This window comes from Pleurodeles waltl, chromosome 3_1 (genome assembly GCF_031143425.1).
Source record: "Pleurodeles waltl isolate 20211129_DDA chromosome 3_1, aPleWal1.hap1.20221129, whole genome shotgun sequence".
NCBI lineage: Eukaryota > Metazoa > Chordata > Amphibia > Caudata > Salamandridae > Pleurodeles > Pleurodeles waltl.
This window is the reverse complement of record NC_090440.1, coordinates 903230729-903251096: the sequence shown is the minus strand read 5'-3', so window position 1 is coordinate 903251096 and position 20368 is coordinate 903230729. Positions and strand designations below refer to the sequence as shown.

At 45.5% G+C, this 20368-nt stretch overlaps 1 long non-coding RNA gene across 2 annotated transcripts in view; it reads left to right on the top strand.

The window, feature by feature from the left end:
- LOC138284750 (uncharacterized) overlaps positions 1–13634 on the top strand; it is a 39807-nt gene extending 26173 nt beyond the window's left edge. For both annotated transcript variants that reach the window (XR_011201453.1, XR_011201454.1), the window contains exon 3: positions 13214–13634. This is a non-coding gene — a long non-coding RNA (uncharacterized lncRNA). The remainder of the gene's footprint in view (positions 1–13213) is intronic.
- The last annotated feature ends 6734 nt before the right edge of the window (positions 13635–20368 follow it).

Genomic DNA, 20368 nt, shown 5'->3' with positions numbered 1-20368 from the left:
ACCCAGTTTATATACCCAAAATGCCTTTGAAGTGGGGGAGACTTCAAAGAATGGTTTTGAAGTGCACATGTTCCCCTTTCAGCTCAGTCCTGTCTGCCAGCGTCCCAGTAGGGGGTTTAGCAGTCCATTGTGTGAGGGCAGGTCACTGGCTTTTGAAATGTAAGTGTCAAGCCCTCCACCCTTTGAGCTCAGGAACACCCATTCAATATGCAGATGAATGCAGGTGTGACTGAGGGTCCTTTGTTTGTGGCTGTCAGGTGGAATGCACAAGGGTGCTGTCAACCAGCACAGACCAGACATTGATTGGAGACAGGCTGTACGGCACAGATGGTTTTAAGTGCAGAGAAATGCTCACTTTCTAAAAGTGCCATTTCAAAAATAGTAATATGAAATCCAACCTTCCAAATAAGCAGGATTTTCTGTTACCATCTGGCATATTAATTATGACCTGGTTACCCGTTCCAGATCAGAATCTACCACTCAGAAAGTATATGAGGGGAGTCCTTATGCTAGTCTATGAAAGGAGCAGGCCTCACAGTAGTGGAAAACGAATTTAGGAGTTTTTCACTTCCAGGACATATAAAACACATAGGTACATGTCTTGCCTTTTACCTATAGCACCCTGCCTTATGGCCTATGTTAGAGGTGACTTATATGTAGAAAAAGGGTAATTTAAGGCTTGGCAAGTACGTTTAAATGCCAAGTCAAAGTGGCAGGGAAACTCCACACACAGGCCTTGCAATGGAAGGCCTGAGACATGGTTAAGGGGCTACTTATGTGGGTGGCACAATCAGTGCTGCAGGCCCACAACTAGCATTTAATTTACAGGCCCTGTGCACCTGTAGTGGATTTTACCAGGGACTTCTAAGTAAATCAAATATGCCAATTGGGGATGAACCAATATTACCATGTTTAAGGAAGAGAGCACATGCACTTTAGCACTGGTTAGCAGTGGTAAAGTGAGCAGAGACCTAAAACTAGCAAAAACAGTGTCAGAAAAGTGGGGGGAAGCAGGCAAAAAGTTGGGCGATGACCACCCTAAGGCTGTCAGGTCTAACACTTTCCCATTCCTAAAAACATACCAAAGGGCCTCATTACGAGTTTGGCGGTCCGTGCAGTGCCATGGCAGCAGTCTGACTGCCATCTGCTTGGCGATCAGACCACTGTATTACGAGTCATGCGGGCCTCAATAAAAACACATGTCTGCACATCTTAGGCACAGGGAAAGTGAAGTGTGTGCAACATTGTGTCACATAACACCAACAACACAGCAACGTCACATCTACAAATACAACTGACACCTTCACATTGTACACATGCCATGGACTGTCGTCAGCTACAACACACATATGTATGGATATGTCATGAAACACAAACACCTCTCCAATGAATCAGCCCTACAATGGACCCACTTAACACCCACATTGCAACACAATAGAAGGACAATGGGATGCACAATAGATAGATGGACAAATAAACAAAGCTCACTATGCAAACAAAACCTGCACAGTAGGGATGAGGGGATCAGGCACACTCAGGAAAGGATGCTGCCCTTGGACACATTACACTTTACACATGCCCCCAAACAACATTTGCAAAGGAACTGGCCCTGTATGTATTTCAGGGACAACAATAGTAGAGACAAGTGACATGCCTATCTGCACAATGTGGAAGTGCAAGTAAAGAAAGCCAATACAACTGCAACTGCATGGGACATACATATAGATGAAGGAGCTGTAAGGTACACACATCACAAGGGACACATGCACAGTCAAATGCAAGCAAAGGTAGCAAAATTGAACAACCCCATGTCTGCACAAACAAAACTCAAGCTGCCACACATGAGATAAATCTACAGTCCATATCAGGGAGACAAGTCTAACAGCATACATGCTGACATTGGACCACCGAAGATGAAATACTTACCATATCAATCATAACACAATGCAATGACACCACAATTGCATTTATAGACGCATAGTCATGCAGTCAACATATACTTTTGTCTTGGGTAACACCAGCACTGCCCACAAAGTCAGATATTGCAAACCACAGTGAATGAATCAGCAGCCAGGCTGAAACACACACAACTGTAGGCAGACAACATAAGTTACTCAGGAACAACATAAAGGTATAAAATGAATTGCAGGACAAATGTATACCCCCACAAACTGGGTTGATTTAAAAGAAATGTGAAATGCACACAGCCATTTACCAGGGAACCTCCACAGGAAGGGGCATCACGTGGGCAGGCAGGCACCTCAAGGATCATCATTGAGGGAGAGGTTGTCTGGTGTGCTGGTGTGAATGTCTTGGGTGTGTGCATGTGTGAGGTATGCTTATGTTTGGGTACTGTCTGTTGCATGTGTGAGTGTGGGTGTTTGCTTGTCTTGTGGGGCTGGAGGTTGGAGGTGCTGTGGGAGTGGTGGATGTATGTGTGTCTGTTGAGGTGGTGTCTGCAGGTATGCTTGTAGTGGTAGATGTGTGTGTGTCTGTTGGGGTGGTGTCTGCAGGTAGAGTGGATGTGGTGATGTCTGTGTGTCTGTTGGGGTGTGTCTGCAGGTATGGTGGATGTGGTGGATGTCTGTGTATCTGTTAGGGTGGTGTCTGTACGTATGATGGGTGTGTCACTGCCTGTTGTGATGGTGCCTGTGGGAATGCTTGATGTGGCGTGTGGGCTGTGGAAGTAGTGGGGTTGTCTGGGGAGGTGGTGGCTGATGTGTGTCTGGGTGTATGTTGAGTGTTTGTGTGCTGGTGTGTTTTGTGGTGTTTGTGTTTATGTGTGCTGCTTTCATGTGTTGAGGTTGGTGCCTGCAGATCTGCCTGTGTGCTTGGGATAGGTATGGGAATGGGGGATCTGGATTGGGAAGATGGAGGTGGAGGGGGGGGGGGCGGAAGGTGGGGGATGACTGGCTGCCATCAGTGAGGAGGCCAGAGTCTAAAAAGGTCTCTGTAGGCCAGACATGGCACTATGAATGCCTTCCAGGAAAGCATTGGTCTGCTGATGTTGGTAGGCCATGCACTGGATAGCATTCACAATGGCAGTCTGCCTCACAGAGATACTCCTCAGGAGGCCAATAACCTCCTCACTCAGGGCAACAGAGGTAACAGAAGCTGGGGCAGAGGTGCCTGCGGAAAAGGAGACACAAACCCTCTTGGGTGAGCGGGCACAGCCAAGTGGGTGAGGAACAACAGGGAGGGTGGCGATAGAACTGGGGTGGTGGACAAGGATGGTACTGGAGTATGTCCCGATGGGTCCACCACCACCATGAAGTGGCCACTGGAGGAAGAATCTGATGATGTAGATCTGGTCTCCTCAGAGGCACTCCCCAAACTCTCCTGGCCACAGGGTCTCTCTGTGTCAGTGGCCAGATGCTTACCCACTTGGCTGTGCCCTGTCTCCTTCACGTGCCTGGGCTGATGCTGCATATACAAAGAGAAATAGGGTCATCACATGTCCATGATCACACTTGAACAGCAGTTGTGATTAGCAAACATTACCATGATGTCAAGTAGGCCCCAGCAACAAACTCTACCTAAGTGGCTCCTACATGTACCATACCATATGCATGCATGCCATCTGAACTGTCAACAGTTGCCCACAGAAAAACAGGATCTCATACAACTACAATTGCATGGCTGAAGTTCTGCAATCACAGTAACCACTGAACAAGTAGGATACCACTTCACCTTCAATGCTTTGCCTCAGGGAGCACACATCACTTACCTGCTGTCATACAATAGTAGCCCAATGCCAACTGCATTCCCACAGATCCCACAGAAGTTATGCATACATCTATTTGTTACATACACAATAGCACAACAATAAGAAATAATGCTCCCAGAACATGCCATGTTGCTGAGAACCGTACAATAGCCTGGAGAAGGTGGCATGGAAATTATCATGTTACACTCAAAACAGATCCACAATGCACACTTTACTGAGTGAAATTTGTCCCAGTGGAGTCATGGAGGTAGTACTAATGTTGCTCTGATAGGCCACACATTTGGCATGGAAATGTACACTACAGACATCATGTGCAAATTGACAGGGAGATATGCCCCTAAAATCCACAAGACAATGAATCAGCAGGCCTCAGGGAAATCAGCACTAATGTCTAGCACAACCTTACACTTACATACTCTGATTGCATCAGTAGAAACCATTAGTCTTTTCTATGGTGGAGAGACACAGAGATTTGCAAGTACCTGTAGAAGGCCCTCAACATGTTGCACAATGGGAAGTTACATCACTGTCTACATTTTGTTTCTGCAAACCCAGATGTCTGTGGATGAATGGTTATACCCAAACACACATTATGCCAACATACCTGCAAGACATTCCACGATGCATGCTAACAGTCAGGTAAAAAAAACCTTACCCATTACACATGTGCAGTGCACTTTGCTACATGATGCCACATCAATGACCTGGAAATGCACATTGTCGCTAAAAAATGTAGTCAGACAAATCTTGCCCTCATTGCTCCTGCAGTTGTACATGCCAAATCCCATGCAATGACGGTTGAGGTATATGTCAGCCAACAATCAATGATAACACACTCTTGTCTGTGGCACCACATAAAATTTACTCCCATTGCAAATGTCCTATTCCAAACACTTGTTGGCATGCAAATATGTGAAGGAAAACAGGACTCATCCCATGAACACAGGTAGACCATGCATGATGCAGCAGTGTACACATTTTGTCAAAAAGAGAAAGGGACACATGCTAACATGTAGGCACAAGGAATGATAGCACACAAACCATGCCCCCACTTACCAAGGGAAAATGTTGATCTGTAGCTGCACTCAAAGATAAATGTATGCTCTGTCACATGTATGATGGCCATCTTCAGCTTACAGACAGTGGTGAGGCACAATCACCCGTCACACGCTGAAGACAAGTAGCCTCTGGGTGGCAGATGCCAATATACTCATTTTACCAGACACATGGCTGAGGACAGTAATCCATCACTTCCTTTACTTGGGCTTGTAACACTGAGGAGTAGTGGTCTGTTGCATAGAATTTACAACCACTACAACTACAAACAGTACTTGATTGATCAATGTACACAGCCACATGTTGTCCCTGGAGAGCAAATTGGTTGTGGATTGTACCCAGTTGTGTCCAAGATCCCAGGGCCAACAGGCAAGGCACATCAGTATGCAACAAATTCCATAACAACTGAAACTGATACTGATCTACTGTGTCACACATGGCACATTCTTAATCGTCATGGGGAGATGTCAGAACCTAAAACGTTAACATGGCAATGTGACAGGCAGGAATATGCCCTGTATTCACCTCCTTGTGGCTGATGTGCTCCCCCAAACGCCCATCAAAGTCTGGGTACGCCACCACCAGTATGTGTGACATTAGGGGGGGTCATGGTTCGATGTGTCCCCATGGCCACATTGGGAGGACAGCCCTATCTGGACCTTCATGATGCTCCAGGCCCAGCATCTCGGGTCCTCCCACCTATTGCGACAGTGGGTGGTCGCCAGCTGTTGATCCCCAGGGTCCACATCTTCCGGACGATGGCTCTCCATATCTCCTTCTTCTGATGGATGTTGACCTGCATGGATGCAAATTTCAAATCAAGAGATTACAATAACAAGTTTTCACACAAATTGTTGAGTCACACACGTCAGAAAAACCAAGCTAGAACATTTCAATTTGTTAACACACCTCAAGTGTAAAGCACACAAGCCAATAAGTACAGGGACATGACTACACACTTTTGTATATATCTGCAGACCAAACCCACTACCCTGCTCATGGCCTACAATGACTAAGCAAACCTACTCACCTCAGGTAGCCCATGGTCCAGCAACATGTACTCTGATGTGAACCACAATGAAACAATAAACACATATATGGCTTCTGAAGGGTAAGCTCCTGAGACCTGACTGGACCAACACATTCACACTCCACGGAATTGACTCACTGCACACAATCCCTACAGTCAACTGCCACAGTACAGAATTCACCATTACACTTGAGTAACAATGAAGGGGCTAGCATGGTGGGACCGAAAGTGTATTCCTTGTGCATGTGTGGACATGGGACCTGCCAAATGCAGACTCATGCCACTTCAGGAGGTGGGTCCTGTCATATGTACTTGTACCACAGAACACTCCTTTAGACATATGTGTCCATCCTATAGAGATGGCATCCAACATACAAATGTATGCTTTGTATAGTTTCTGCTGTGTGACCAAGCTAATGAGTCACATGTCATGGCCTAACAGGAATCTACACACTGTATGCACTGTGGGACTGTCATCACTGCAATTAGCTTGCACAGGACAAACATGACTTATGTGATGGTGCCAACAGAGCTATGGGAGCAAAGGCCCTGTCATAAGTCAAAGGCACACATTACAATGATGCTAAATACACATATGGACTAGTTCAGGGATTAACACCAATACCCATTCTTAATCTAGTCAATGTACAGGGGAATTCAGGGCAAGCTTTGCCACAAGAGCCTCATACTGGCCACACAACAGGATTTGCTGGTGTACAGAGAGTGGGCACAGTGCCACAGTGACTCTACCCCAGCCTGGACTATGTCCTATACTGGGAGATACATTTGACAGGCCCTGGTCTCTGCTGGCTGAGCATACAGAACCTACATGACACTCCATTTCCATCACTTCCATGCATGACAGTACATCCTGGGGCCATCATCAATTTTGCATGTGTTGTGTGTGGCAAAGTGAGTCAGGATATGCCTTCCAGACTACGGTTTGGCAAGGCCATATGTGGGGTGAAAGATCTCTGGAAATATACACATTGCTTTCAAGATTCTTAAATGACTCATACAAAATGCAATCATGGCTCATGCTGTCATGCACATACATGCCATCTAAAACTTACAAACATCAAACGGAAATATATGTCAGTGGATGGCAGTAAAGTCTCCTTACCTAGTCATGTGCATCCAACACAAGGAGGATCTAGGACCCCAAAACACCTTACACAACACAATGTGACTGAAATTAACATTTGTAACTGGCCACCAATACCTGCAACATGTACATCCCACTAATGCCACACAGACTGCAACAACAGGCACACAAAAAGTCCTTCCTTCCCCCCCCTTCCTTTCCCCAGCGCCTTGAGACCCTCACAGGTGATTAGACGTGCTATACAAATCCCCTGATTGATTGATTGGTTAACTGGCAGATAGGGGCACACTAGCCTGTGAGGAGGAAAAGGATTGTGTCAAACAGTATCAGTTGTGGCTAGGAGATTCTTACCTGTTCCTCTGGTGACTCACAGAGCTATCCATACAGTGGTAGGACCTCATCAACTAGCCTCTCCAGCTCCTCTTGAGAGAAGGCAGGCACCCTATCACCTGCTGGGTGTGGCACGTTTGCTCCCAGAGATGGCACAAAGCAGCTCCGGTCATGTAGGTGTTGCTGGTAGCAGTGGCAGGAGTTAAGTGACTAATTTTCCACAGCATGGCGGTCACGTCTGCCACGTACGTGGTCATCACTGCTGCTGGACACAGCCATTGGCCCGCGACTGCTACAGGCAACAAGGTTAGCCAATGGCTGTGTCTGCCGCGGTTGCGACCGCCTACTGCCCTGTCAACGTCCACCAATCGTTACGGGCGGTTCCTAATGTCCAGTGGAGTAGGTCAGGCATCTGCCATTTTGTCTGCCTGAAATGCTGTATTTGACTTTATTAATGCATCACACCTACATTATATGTTTATTTGCATCACAAACATCCTTATTCTGTCTTGTCATGTAGGACCTTCTACTAAACCACCATTGTAGTTTGGTGCAGGGCACAGATGGCATTTAACAGTGGTGCATGGGCCACAAACACCAATGGTCTTTTTGGTGGTTGGAATATACAGTCACATTTCGAGGGGCAATTGAGTAGCATATCTTTGAGTTCAGTCAAAATCCATGTTGTGGACACATGTCTTGAAAACCATATGTGTCACATGTGACTGTTGTGTAGTTACCAGCTGTGATGTGTACTGAGTGTTATATCTATCCAGTCAGAAATGCTTTGTCACATGATATTGCTGGTATGCATCATGTATGTTGCTGGGGACACACCGACTAATGTTCCAAATCATGTCTTGTCACACATAGATACCCTGGGAGAGGGAGGATGCAGCAACCTCTTGTCTACTGTCCACTGCCAGACCTTAGGACCATGGAAGAACACCACTTCATCCTGCTCTACCGTCTGAATATGCAAACAATAGTGGACTTATGCCATCATTTGAAGCCAGATATGATGCCAGCTATTAGTTGTCCAACCAGCATGCCACCCATTGTACAAGTCATGTCAGTATTGGACTTGCTAGCCACAGGGTCCTTCCAACATACAGTGGCCCTGTCTGCTGATATGGTCAAACCTATGCTCAGCCTGGTTTTGAAGGATTTCCTCTCAGCAATGGTGAAACAGATTGACAGCTATATCAGGTTTCCCCTAAGTGAGGATTTAGCCAATGTGAAGGCTGATTTTTAGTTTTGCCCACCTCCCACATGTAGTGGGGGCCATTGATGGCATGCATGTTGCCCTGGTGCCACCGCAGGCCACTGAGCAAGTCAATTGCGCCAGAAAGAACTTCCATTCCATCAACATGCAAGTTGTCTGTTTGGCGGATTGCTACACCTCACGTCTGTGCCCGTTATCCGGGTTCAGACCATTCCTTCATATTGTAAATGTATATATATAGCTGCACCATACCCCAGCTGATATCACAACTGCACCTAGAGAGGGCCTAGCTAGTTGGTAAGTTACAACTGTCCTGATTGTGTGTGCAGTGTCAGATGCTACGGTCATGAAGTGAGGAATTAATTTTTGCACTTATGTCCCATTCCTTGACAGGAGACTAAGCTTATCCAAACCGTCCTTAGTTATTGACGCCACTGAGGAATCCAACTATGCCAGGGGTGGTCCGCCTCAATGAGGCCCATTGAAGAACACAGCAGCCAGTGGAGCGGGCTTTTGGGCTCCTGAATGCCAGATTCCGCTCTCTGGACCGGACTTGTGGAGCCCTCCTCTAATCTCCCAGGAAAGTGTGTCAGATCACTGTGGCATGCGGCATGTTCCACAACATTGCCCTTTGGAGGAATTTCCCATGCATCCCAGAGGAGGCGGAGCCTGCAGTGCCACCGGGTGAGACTCCTGAGATTTCAAGTGAGGATGACAGTAGTGAAGAGGAAGGAGCTGACTTGTGCTACTTTTCATGAGTGCAAGTATGTCATGTGATGTCATGACTGTGACTAAATGAGAATGTGTGGAGTTGAATGTTTTGGAAACACGCTATGGAGATGATACTCTGCAATATTCAGCCAAAGACTGCTTGATAAAATAGCTTTTGACACATCCCCACCTTGATGATGTTGCTTTGTTTGTGTCAGTTTCCTTACAACGTACTTTATTTTACATTTGCTTGCTATATTTGGCGTGTCATAGGTATGGTTTCAAACCTATACTCCCTGTATTGCTCATTGTACAGTTACTTCACCATGGCATCTTCATGTGGGCATTTCAGAGTTATGACATTGGCAGGTATCTGATGCTGTTCCGACATGGACAAGTGTGCATGGACAGTTTCAGGAAATGTAGGTTGCAGAGTTTGGATTATGAGACCTGTATCAAGTCAGTCTGCAAATTGTTTGGGTGCAGGTACAGACGTGCACATTGCACCTGTTTTTTTTCTTGTGGTGGACCTGATGCATCATTTGTGTCATCATGTAGTCTGAAAATATGTAGTCCTAGCTTTTGATCAAAGTCATTTTCCCTTCACATTGGCTAAACACTATTTTTGTATGACCTGTCTAGAGCTGTAGATGTGTTTCATTATTGCAGGCCACAGTGCCTTTGCCACAACACTGACATATGTTTGTGTCATACCACCAGATGCATGGGAATTGGATTATGATGGGCCTGTGATCAGGGGCTGTTGTACTGCTATCTGTCTGTATCTTAGATTATGTGATGTTGGATTACTTTAATGTGGTATGTGATAAGGCTCAAGCTGATGATATCCATCAATTAAATTTTTGCCTATTCTACAGGACAATGACTGACAAATCTGTGGTCTGGGGGGGGTCTGTACCGTGAAATATGTACTTCGACTTAGTATGAGTCACACACTCTTTTCCTAAGGGTCCAGACATATTGAAAGCCTATGTGCTGTATACTGGAATACATTTTTTGGTTTGACCAGACACTTGCTCTGATGTATTGGTGTGTAATGTATGTAATCCTGAGATGGACACAGTGTACCTGTAACATATCACTGCTTGCACAAGTAGCTTGTGTCATCATTGTATGGTTCACATGGTCTTAAACCACTTCATAGCAAAATGTGAAAATTAAGCAAGCAGCCAATGAGTCTGTGATGGGAGAATTTATTACAGTGCTGATTCTGGAAATACATTTTGGACATAAAGTACCAAAATTGTAAAGTGAAGGGGTCAGTCATGGTGAATGAAATCATTGGAGTAGTTTTCACACCATTGTGAGTCCAGAGTACTCCTCCCATTGGAACTCGTAGGAGTTTGAGGATCAGTCAACAAAGTGAACGTGTGGCACACAAAGGAGGTCCTTTAGGAAGAGGTCACTTGGTGGCAGTGATAGGTGTCTTGCCATCTGCACCTCCTTGATTCTTTGATGGATGTCCCCACTTGCAAGGGGGTTCTGCTACTATGGAGAGGCAGGGGTGTCTGGGGCTGGCTCTTTGTCTGGCAGGACCTCCCTTCCAGTAGCTGGCACCCTTGTTGATGTGCCTGGTGTTGATGAGCCAAAGGAAAGGGTAGACTGTTGTTGGAAAGCCCTGCTCACGGTGGCGTGAATGTCCCTCAGCACCCCTGTTAGGGAGGCCATGTTGATATTGTGGGCCTCCATCTATTCCTGCATGTCTCTGTGCATGTCCCTCTGTATCTGCTTAATTTCCCAGGGTTCAGTCAAGACCCTGCCCATCTCACCTTGGGACTCCTGATAGACCCCCAAGACATGGCTGATTGTGTCTTGGCTAAGATCAGCCACAGTGGCCTCACACCGCTGGGAAACAGCACCCCTCCCATGCATTCTACCCCCACCGGCCTGTGCCCTTGTCACAGGGTGTCCTCTCCAACGTGGTCCTGGACCCTTGTTGTTGGAAGTGTTGTGCTGCAACTCAGGATCCAGGACTGGGAGGGCACAAGATGGTAAACACTGTGCTCAGTTCACAGGTTGGGGGGCGAATGGTGATGTTGAGGCAACTGGGCTGGGAGGTGATGTAGGGGCCACAGTTAGACTCACTTTTGCCGTCTGACTAGGTTGCCCAGATGGGTCAGAACCGTCCTCCATGCCCAGACATCCAGGAGTGTCTTCTTCACTGAGGGCTTCATCTAGGGGGGCAGTAGCAGTGTTTTCTGTTGCCTCTGTGTGCCCAGCGGCAGCTCAACCTGTTGATGTGACATCTTCCTCCAATGGTTTAGAGTTACAGTAAGCAGAGACCTTGTTGCACCTAATCATGTTGTGGCAAGTAACCATGGTATTGGGTGTATTGACATGTCGTGTCTGAACCCATGCTGATTCATTTTGACTCAAGCTGCTGTTGAAATGTGCAGATCATTAGCACTAGGGAGGATGGCCTGAAATGCCATCTTGCCACCAGTACAGGCAGAAAACAGTGGCTAGGCAAGATATGGCTTTGACCATTTGGAGGTCTAGTTGAGTCTGATGCAGGCAGACCCAGGACATTGTTGTATATGTGACTGGAGTCATGCGCCTAGTGCAGTGTGAATGTGTCTACTGCCAATACCAATCTGGTGATGCATCTGAGGGGCTTATGAATACTTGTTATACACAGTGGTTAAGGTGTCATCCCTCTCCTCCAATAATTCATCTTGTGTTAGCAAGTCAAGATAGAGTTATGTTGACAGATACGTCTGTGATTTGGGCATGATCTGTGCTTGATCCGTCCCAGGTGAGTATACTTCATTTGATACTTGACAAACAAGGGTACTTTGACAAGTTTCCACTGTGCTGGTGTTTGGAGTTAGAGTTAAAGGGCCTATTGGGCTTTGCAGTCGTGTTACTCCCTCTACTCCCCAACACTTAGCAAATGATATCCTCCCAGGTGAGTACCCTTCAATCAAGAGTTGCAAACAGGGGTCTCCTGGGAGTTGCAGTCATGTCATTTCCCTCTACTTCACACACTTAATGAATAGTATCCTCCCAGATGAGTACACTTAACTTGTGGTTTACCAAACAATGGTATTTGGAGAAGAGAACACTAGACGTGTGAGTGGAGTAACAGTGACAGAGCCTCTTGGCCTCAGCAGTCATGTCACTCCCTGTACTACACACACTATACAAATGTGATCTCCCCAGGTGAGTACACTTCATTTGTGGTTTACCAAACAATGGTATTTGGACAAGTAAACACTGGGCTGGTTGTTGGATTTACAGACACAGGGCCTTCCTGGCCTTAGCAGTCCAGTCATCCCTCTACTTCCCACACTTGGCAAATATTATCCTCCCAGGTGAGTACCCTTCAATTGAGAGTTACCAAACAGGGGTCTATTGACAAATGCACACTGGTCTGGTGTTTGGAGTTAGTAAAGCAGTGCCTCCTGGGAATTGTAATCAGGTAACTCTCTCTTGGGAGTTGCCAAACAGGGGTATTTGGACAAGTGACCACTGGTCTGGTGTCTGGAATTAGTGAAACATGGCCTGCTGGGAGTTGCAATTATGTCACCCTCTCTACTACACACACTATACCCTAGGTATCCTCCCAGGTGAGTACACTTAATTTGAGAGTTAAGACACAGGGGTATTTGGACAGGAGAACACTGGTCTGGTATTTGGAGTTGCTGAAACAGTGCCTCCTGGGAGTTGGTACCTCTCTGTACTACAGAACCTATACAAATGTTGTGTATTACATATCTGTATGCAGACTACATTTGGGTTTGGGCATACATTTACCTATTGAGACATACCATCACTGTTGTTATCTTGATATTGAAAGAGTTACAGGCCCCAATTGGACATATGGCATGTGGTGGACCTTGGTAGCTATGTTGTGAGGGTCCAAAAATGCAGAATGACAGTGTTTAGACTCAGATAATCTGGGTATTGAATATTGGTGGAAAACATGAACAAGCAAAAGTTGAGATATGAGTATGGCATTTTTGTGCCATTTTTTGTGCTGTGACTTACCATAATCCACTCCTCCAGGTATTCCTGTCAAGCCCTCAGAATGCAGGATGGCCAAAAACTTCTCCTCCAGGGAAAGAGATGAAATGGGGCATTGGGAGGACCACCACCAGTCTTCTTGGCCTGCAGCTGGTGCCTGGATACCAGGGAATGGACCTTGCCTCTGATGTCATTCCACCTCTTCCTAATGTCCTCCTTTGTGCGCAGGCTGGTGCCTTCAGCATTGACTCAGTCGAATATCATGTTCCACATTTCAATTTTCCTACTGAGTGGAGTATGCTGTACTTGTGCCCCAAACAATTGTGGCTCTACTCTTATGATTTCATCCCTCTTGACTCTTAACTCATCTTCAGAAAAATGTGTATTTTTTGACCGTGACATGGTGGAACAAAAAAATAAAATGGGTGACAGTGACTTACTAAACAGAGGAAGTGCAATAGAGTGTCAATGGAAAATGTGTTTGCAGGGTATTCAATGGGATGGTGAAGAAAATGGTGCCTAATCTATGTAGTGCAGTGGAAATAATGTGCTCTCACTTCAGTGTTTGGCATTGATAATGCAAAGGATTGTGGTCTGTGAAGGAGTGTGTTTTATAGTGTGCTTTGCAGGTGTGTCCACTGTGGCAATGTGTGTCAGCTGTGTTGTATTCAAATTCATCCAATGTGCAGTTGTGTATTACTTTGCTGACTGCGTACCGCCATGAATGGTCCACCACAGCGACTATGTGCTTGTAATATGCTCAGTGGTTTGCCACAGTGCTTTTGGTGCTGGAGGTCAGCCCGCTTATTTCCAGGCCGCCACAGGCGGTCTGCCTTTTTTGCTTGGCGCTCGGTGGTCCTGCCTGAATAACTCATAATAGTGTGGTGTGAAAGACCGTCAACATGGTGGTCTTTTTAAGACCGCCAACATGGCGGTCTGGTGGTCCTACCCCCAAATGCGCAATGATGCCTAGAGTCAGGAATATCTCCCCCGAATGATTGGAGTTAATTGGATCCCCCATTTGTTTAAAAGACTTTGGGCAGATTTATAGAAAGTGGCGCTGCACTGAGTGCAGTGCCACTTTCCTTGCGCCCCTTAGCATGCCCGACCGCCACCATGTGTGCACCATATTTAAATACGGCGCACCATGGTGCAGGGTAGGGGGCAGTAGAGCCATTTTTAATGACTCTATTGATGTACTCTGCAGGAATAGCAACAAACTGTTGGCGCTACTCCTGCAGAGTACATAGTGGCCCATTCTAAAGAATGGAAACCCCCTTTTAACACCTGCTCCTGAGCAGGCGTTAAAAGTGTTGTAATAAATGGTGCAAGGAAATCCCAAAGATTTCCTTGCACCATTTTACCGGGTCCGTTAACGGAGGAATGCCCCCTTTGCCTATATTATGCCTGGCGCAGGCATAATGTAGCTCAAAGGGTTACAGGGTGGCACACTGCATTTAAATACATTGTAAATACGACACAGGGATTTTGGTCTCGGCCCACATTAACGTCAAAATAAATGACGTTAATGTGGTGCAAGGTGGCGCTAGGGGCCTATAAATATGCCCCTTTGTTTGGCTCAGAGCCAACCAATATTAACCAGTGTGTCTGTCTTTGCCTTGTAGCCAACTTAATCTCAGAATCTAAGGCATTCATACAAGTGTAATACTTGTTAGATTATCAAGGATTTGAAGGTCGATTACTTTTACTATTGCTTCAGAGAATCCCTTAACCTCTGGGCATTGAACATATTTGCATCTCTTACTTTCCACAACCCTGCAAGCGCATGTCAGAGGTTTAGCATCTATGATTTGAAGACATTGAAGAGTCCAGTGTCATTCATGTAAGATCTTTCCTGCCACCTCTAGCCCCTGAGTGCTTGTAATGGCCTAGTAGGATTTGAAAAATATGATGTCTCATTGTTTCTTTGAGTAGGTGTACAACAGTTCTTCCTCCAATCTATCTTTGTCCCTTTCCTTTGAGCTAATACTACCATTGTTACTAAATATATAAATTCTGCATGGGTGGATTGTCTGTGACGTTTCCGAGAAGCTTCTCTAATTGTCCCCAAGGGGTACAGCTTTGCTTTCTTTATGTCTGGGTTAAACATCTGGGGAAGTATCACAGAGAGTGCTCATGGGGCACAACAGGGATGTGCACCTGCTTTGTGTGCCCCCAAGGCACTTTGCTTGTGCGGCCCCTTCTGTAATACAGAAATTGCTGTCACACATGTATCGTCAGTGCCATGATTAGAGGGGGTTCCCTCTTTTGCATGGTGGCATGGCCCCATGTAGATGAGGGAATCACTTTGCCTCTGCACATGCGTTGTATAATAGATGCGGACGCAGAGCCAAACATGTCTTTAGGAAGGCACTGAAGGTGCGCCACAAAAAGGTGGTGCAATGAATGTGCGCCTCCTAAAGGCAGCCTTCTGGAGAAGAGAAAGGGGGCGATGGACTTCCCAGACATCTCCTTGCAGGTGAGTGCAGTCACTCACTGAAACCAGCTGCAAATGGATCTCGTCCCTTTCTTTATGTTGCAGGCATGTTATCTCCTGCACAGGGAAATACGGAGCAGCTTTGAAGCAGCCACTCCATATTTGTAGTTTGTATCATCATTCTAACCATTGCTATGAGACCCTGCCATTATAGAGATTGTTAATGCTATCTTTGTAGCTTCTAGGTGTGTCCCAAAGTATTTGACAGAAAAAGATCGCCACTAAAATTGTGTGCTAGCCATGAGGCAGGTCAGATCTTTCTCTGGGATGTTAATGAACAATGCCTTTGATTTGTGCATTTTGTGTTTAAAGCCCACTACCTTACAGAACCTTTCTAGCTCCGTGAGTACTGGAAGTGAGCATACTGAGTCAGCTGGAAATACTACAGTGCCATCCACAAACCAGAATAATTTGTCAGTCCCTAGTTTAAAACCTGATAAATCAGTTATATTATGAATGCTCTGCTTCAAAGACTCTAGATAAAGCAAGAATAGCAAGGTAGATAAACAGCACCCTTGCTTAGTTTTGGGAACTCTTGGGTCTTTTGAGGGTCTATGCCACTCACCCGACTTGAGGCACTTGGGCCTGAATATCTAGCCACGTCCAAAACCTCTGACCCTTAAAGCTTCTGTTAAAAACACCACTCAACCCTGACAAATGTTTTTTCTATGTCTAAAGATAAAAATATAATGTTCTTATTCAGTTTAGTCTCTGTATCAATCAAATGTATCACTTTTATGTGTTGTAGCCTATTTGACTTTTGGGAATAAATCACAATTGGTCTCAATAAATCAGATGCAGCCTCAACTTATTTAGCTGGTTCACTAAGAACTGTGAAATTCTTGCTACAACATTCCAAAGGGAAATGGGGTGGTATGAGCTACTGAACCCTGAAGGTTTGCCTTGCATCAGCAATACTGAGACACTAGCCTCTAGCTTTAAGAGAATTAATTTACCTGAACAAACAAACTCAATTAACAGTTTTGTCTTTAAGCTTATTAAGCCTCACCAGAATGGTGTATAATATGATGAGTGAAGGCATCGGAACACCTGGGCCTTAGAATTTGTTAAGCTTTTGATAAGGATACTTTCCTCAGGGGACATGGGACAGTCTAAGTCTTCTCTGTTCAATCATTAGAATATCATGTCTTACACCTTTCATGTATTATACTAATTTCCTTGGGTTCATAGTTTTCCCTCTATAGATTTGATGCCAGCACTGCTGAAATGTCTCTCTTTCATCTCTACAAAAAATAAGAGCAAATGGCCAAAATAATTCTTAAGAGACTACTCCCAACTTCACACACTCACTCACTTTGCTCACTCTGCTCACTCCCTCACTGCCTTAGCTCACTTCTACCAGTGGTGCTGCTCACTTCAGTCACTGGCAGAGCTTGCTGCATGCACCTCCAATAACCAAAACTGGAGTGCTTGAAACAAGCAAAGTTAATTCCAATACATTCATGGTCCAGTTTGTGGAGAGGGCAAATAATGGGATATGTTAAGAGGTGCAAAGTGTCAGGTGTGCAAAGGTTGTGGGGAAGGGGAAATTTAGCAAATTATTTTCTTCCACTGACTTTGGAGCCAGGGTGGGACACCGTACCAACATGTATCACCCCAAACCAGAACCAAAAGTCAGTAATAGTGCCCATTTAGCTTCTTTTGATATCACACAACATGAATGAAGTGGAAGGAGGCAAGTTGCATGTGTACAGCTTACAGTGAGTGCATCCAGAACTTGGCCAAATCTGCACATGGCCAGATATGATAACATGCTTGTTAAGAGCTGTGGCACAATTCTGTACTGGAATAGGGCAGAACTGAGACGGGGCAGTGCAGGGTGAGGCCAAGTACAGTGTTGGGGTGGTGAAGCACAGGACATAACATTGACAATAATAGAAGGTGCAACTCTGTTGGTGGATCATTTAGGGTAGCATACTACTTACACTGATAGACATAGGTACAACGCGACAGTGACAGCCACCATCACCCAAACAACAAGTAAAGCTGCCAATTGAGCATCCCACCCTACACACTTGCAAACCACCAGACATCCATAGCCACACAAGAACAACATGTATTTTTACTCACCTATATTAAAGGTCACACATTAGACCAGGTATGGTTCACTAACCTATCAGTGGCCAGTCTCACAGTCACCTGTGTGCATGGTCTGACCACCACTTAATTAAATTCTCACTAATCTGCCTGACCCTGCCAAAACCTCCCCATGTCCTGGAAACAAGACAGAACATGTCATAACTCAAAATAAGCATGGTTTGTGGAATTCCTCTTTCTGTCTCCCCACAATGGGTACCCCCAGCCCAAAAACTCTGAAACAAATCTTGGAGTTCTCATTGACAAGAATCTGTCCATGAAACTCCAATTAGGAGCTGTACCATCCTCTTGTTTTCTTCAGCTGTGCAAAATCTTCATCGTGGAAGCCCTGGCTCAGGTCACTTTCGCCTTAGTCATCTTAAGGACAGACTATGCCAATTCTCTCTATCTTGACATTCTAAAAGGCCTCAATCAAGGACTCCTACTGGCACAAAAGCAGTCCGCTAGGCTAGTCTTTCAACAGCCTAGACACTGCCATTTGACCCCACTGATGAAAAGGCTACATTGGCTACAGGTAGAACAACAAACTATCTTCAAAACCAGCTTGTAAATCACTTTATGACAGAAGCCAAGCCTTTATGTCATCCAGAATAAAAAATATACCCCCCAGCCACAATTTTGGTCTACTCACATGAATCTCCTCACAGTTGCTACATTAAAAATAAAGAGACTGGGGGAGCTCCAGATTCTCTGTACTTGATACCCACATCTGGAACTCCCTCCCCCCTCGCATTAGATCCACCCCCAGCTATATGAGATTTAGGCAACACCTGAAGACTTCGCTCTTCAAAGAAGCATATGACTAATTGCTGTCAGCAGTGTGTTTGCTTCTGATACCCAGTGGAAGGGAACCAACCTGGTTTACGTGCACTATACAAATGCTAATAAGATGACATAACATAACATTCAGAAAACAAAACACTGTAAGACACTCTCAAATGTGAAGTAAACACTCTTTCTCTAAGGGATCTTACATTGCAGTGCCCTCAAGAGCACCCTGTGGGAGCAGGAATTGATCTCCGGAGAGGGTGCGGGGATGCCAGGCTCTGGCCAGGAGGCCCCTAGAGAACAGAGATGCATAAAACAGTACTGTGTTAAAGAAAACAGTGGGGTTGATGTTCTCTGTAATATACCAAAATGTTTTTACTGTAATATCCTGGATGGATATAGGTGTCAAAGTCTGTGTGTATGGCGGGTTGGAGAACTCCTAAGTCCTTCACCGCATTTCCGATAAAGGATCACACTGTGGATACTCTTACACGTTTAGGGAGTTCACGCTGCCACCAGCATATTGGAAATCAGGCATTTGAATACTTTTTGAAAGGGATAACTTTTCAATGTTTGAATTGTTAAATTAGAGATGTCAATTTCTTAGAAACATTTTGAGGAAATATTTGTCATTTTGTGTGGCATTAGCAATTTTGAAGACCACTGCTCTAGAGATACTGCCAAAATTACTATCTTACTGAAACAACTGCACTTATGTGTTGGTTCTCCAGAAGAACCAAGAAAGCATTGCTGTACTGCTAGGTGCAAAATAAGTCAGACATGTGAGGTCAGCTCAACTAAATCCCATTGCAAGCACACTATCTATCTCTTCATTTGAGCACTGGACTGCAAACCCACTTTCCCTTATTGCGCCTCATACACCCTGCTGGGTTGTGTGTTGTGATCAGGGTCAAACTGAGGCGGAAAATAGACTGGGACAACAAAATAAAGTGGGCCCCATTAATGAATCAGATAGCTAAACAAGCATTGGCAAAGTCAATAGGTCTCACGTATGCAAGAGATATTGGCATTGCCAATCTGTTTTAGCCATGTAGTTCACCAGCATGGCTGCTGTTCAGCATGGCTAAAAGTAAGTGGTGTAGGGGAGAGTCATGTGGAGTTTTGTAGATTGTAATGGCAAAGAGTGGAGTAGATTGTTGTAGATTGGAGTGGCAGAGAGTGTTGAGTAGTTGAGTAGTGTGTTGAGTAGTGTGGAGTCGCGTAGAGTGGCATACACTGGAATGACGTGGAGCAGAGTGAACTGGTGTAGAGTGTATTGGCATAGAGGGTTGCAGAGTATGGTGGTGTAGAGTGCAGTGGCATGAGTGTAGTTGCATTGAATTCAGCGGCATACAATACAGCATCGTAGAAAGCAGTGGCGTAGAATAGAGTGGCATAGAGTGGTGAAGAGTGGAGTGGTGAAGAGTTGAGTGACGCAGAGGGCAGTGGTACAGAGTAGAGTTGAGTGGCATAGAGTGCAGTGCCGTAGAGTGCAGAGTTATGTCGAGTGGCATAGAGTGCAGTGGTGCAGAGTAGAATACCATAGAGTGGTGCAGAGTAGAGTGCAGAGTACAGTACTATAGTGTGGTGCAGAGTAGAGTATAGTGCCAGAGAGTGAAAGGGTGTAGAGTGGAATAGCATAGAGTGAAGTAGTGCAGAGTAGAGTGGAGTACAGTTCAGTGGCAGAGAGTGCAGTGTTGCAGAGTAGAATGTCAGAGTGCAGTGGAGTAGAGTGTCATAAAGAGCCGTGGAGTATAGCAGAGTGATGCAGAGTAGAGCACAGTGGCACAGAGTACAGTGACATAGAGGGCAGT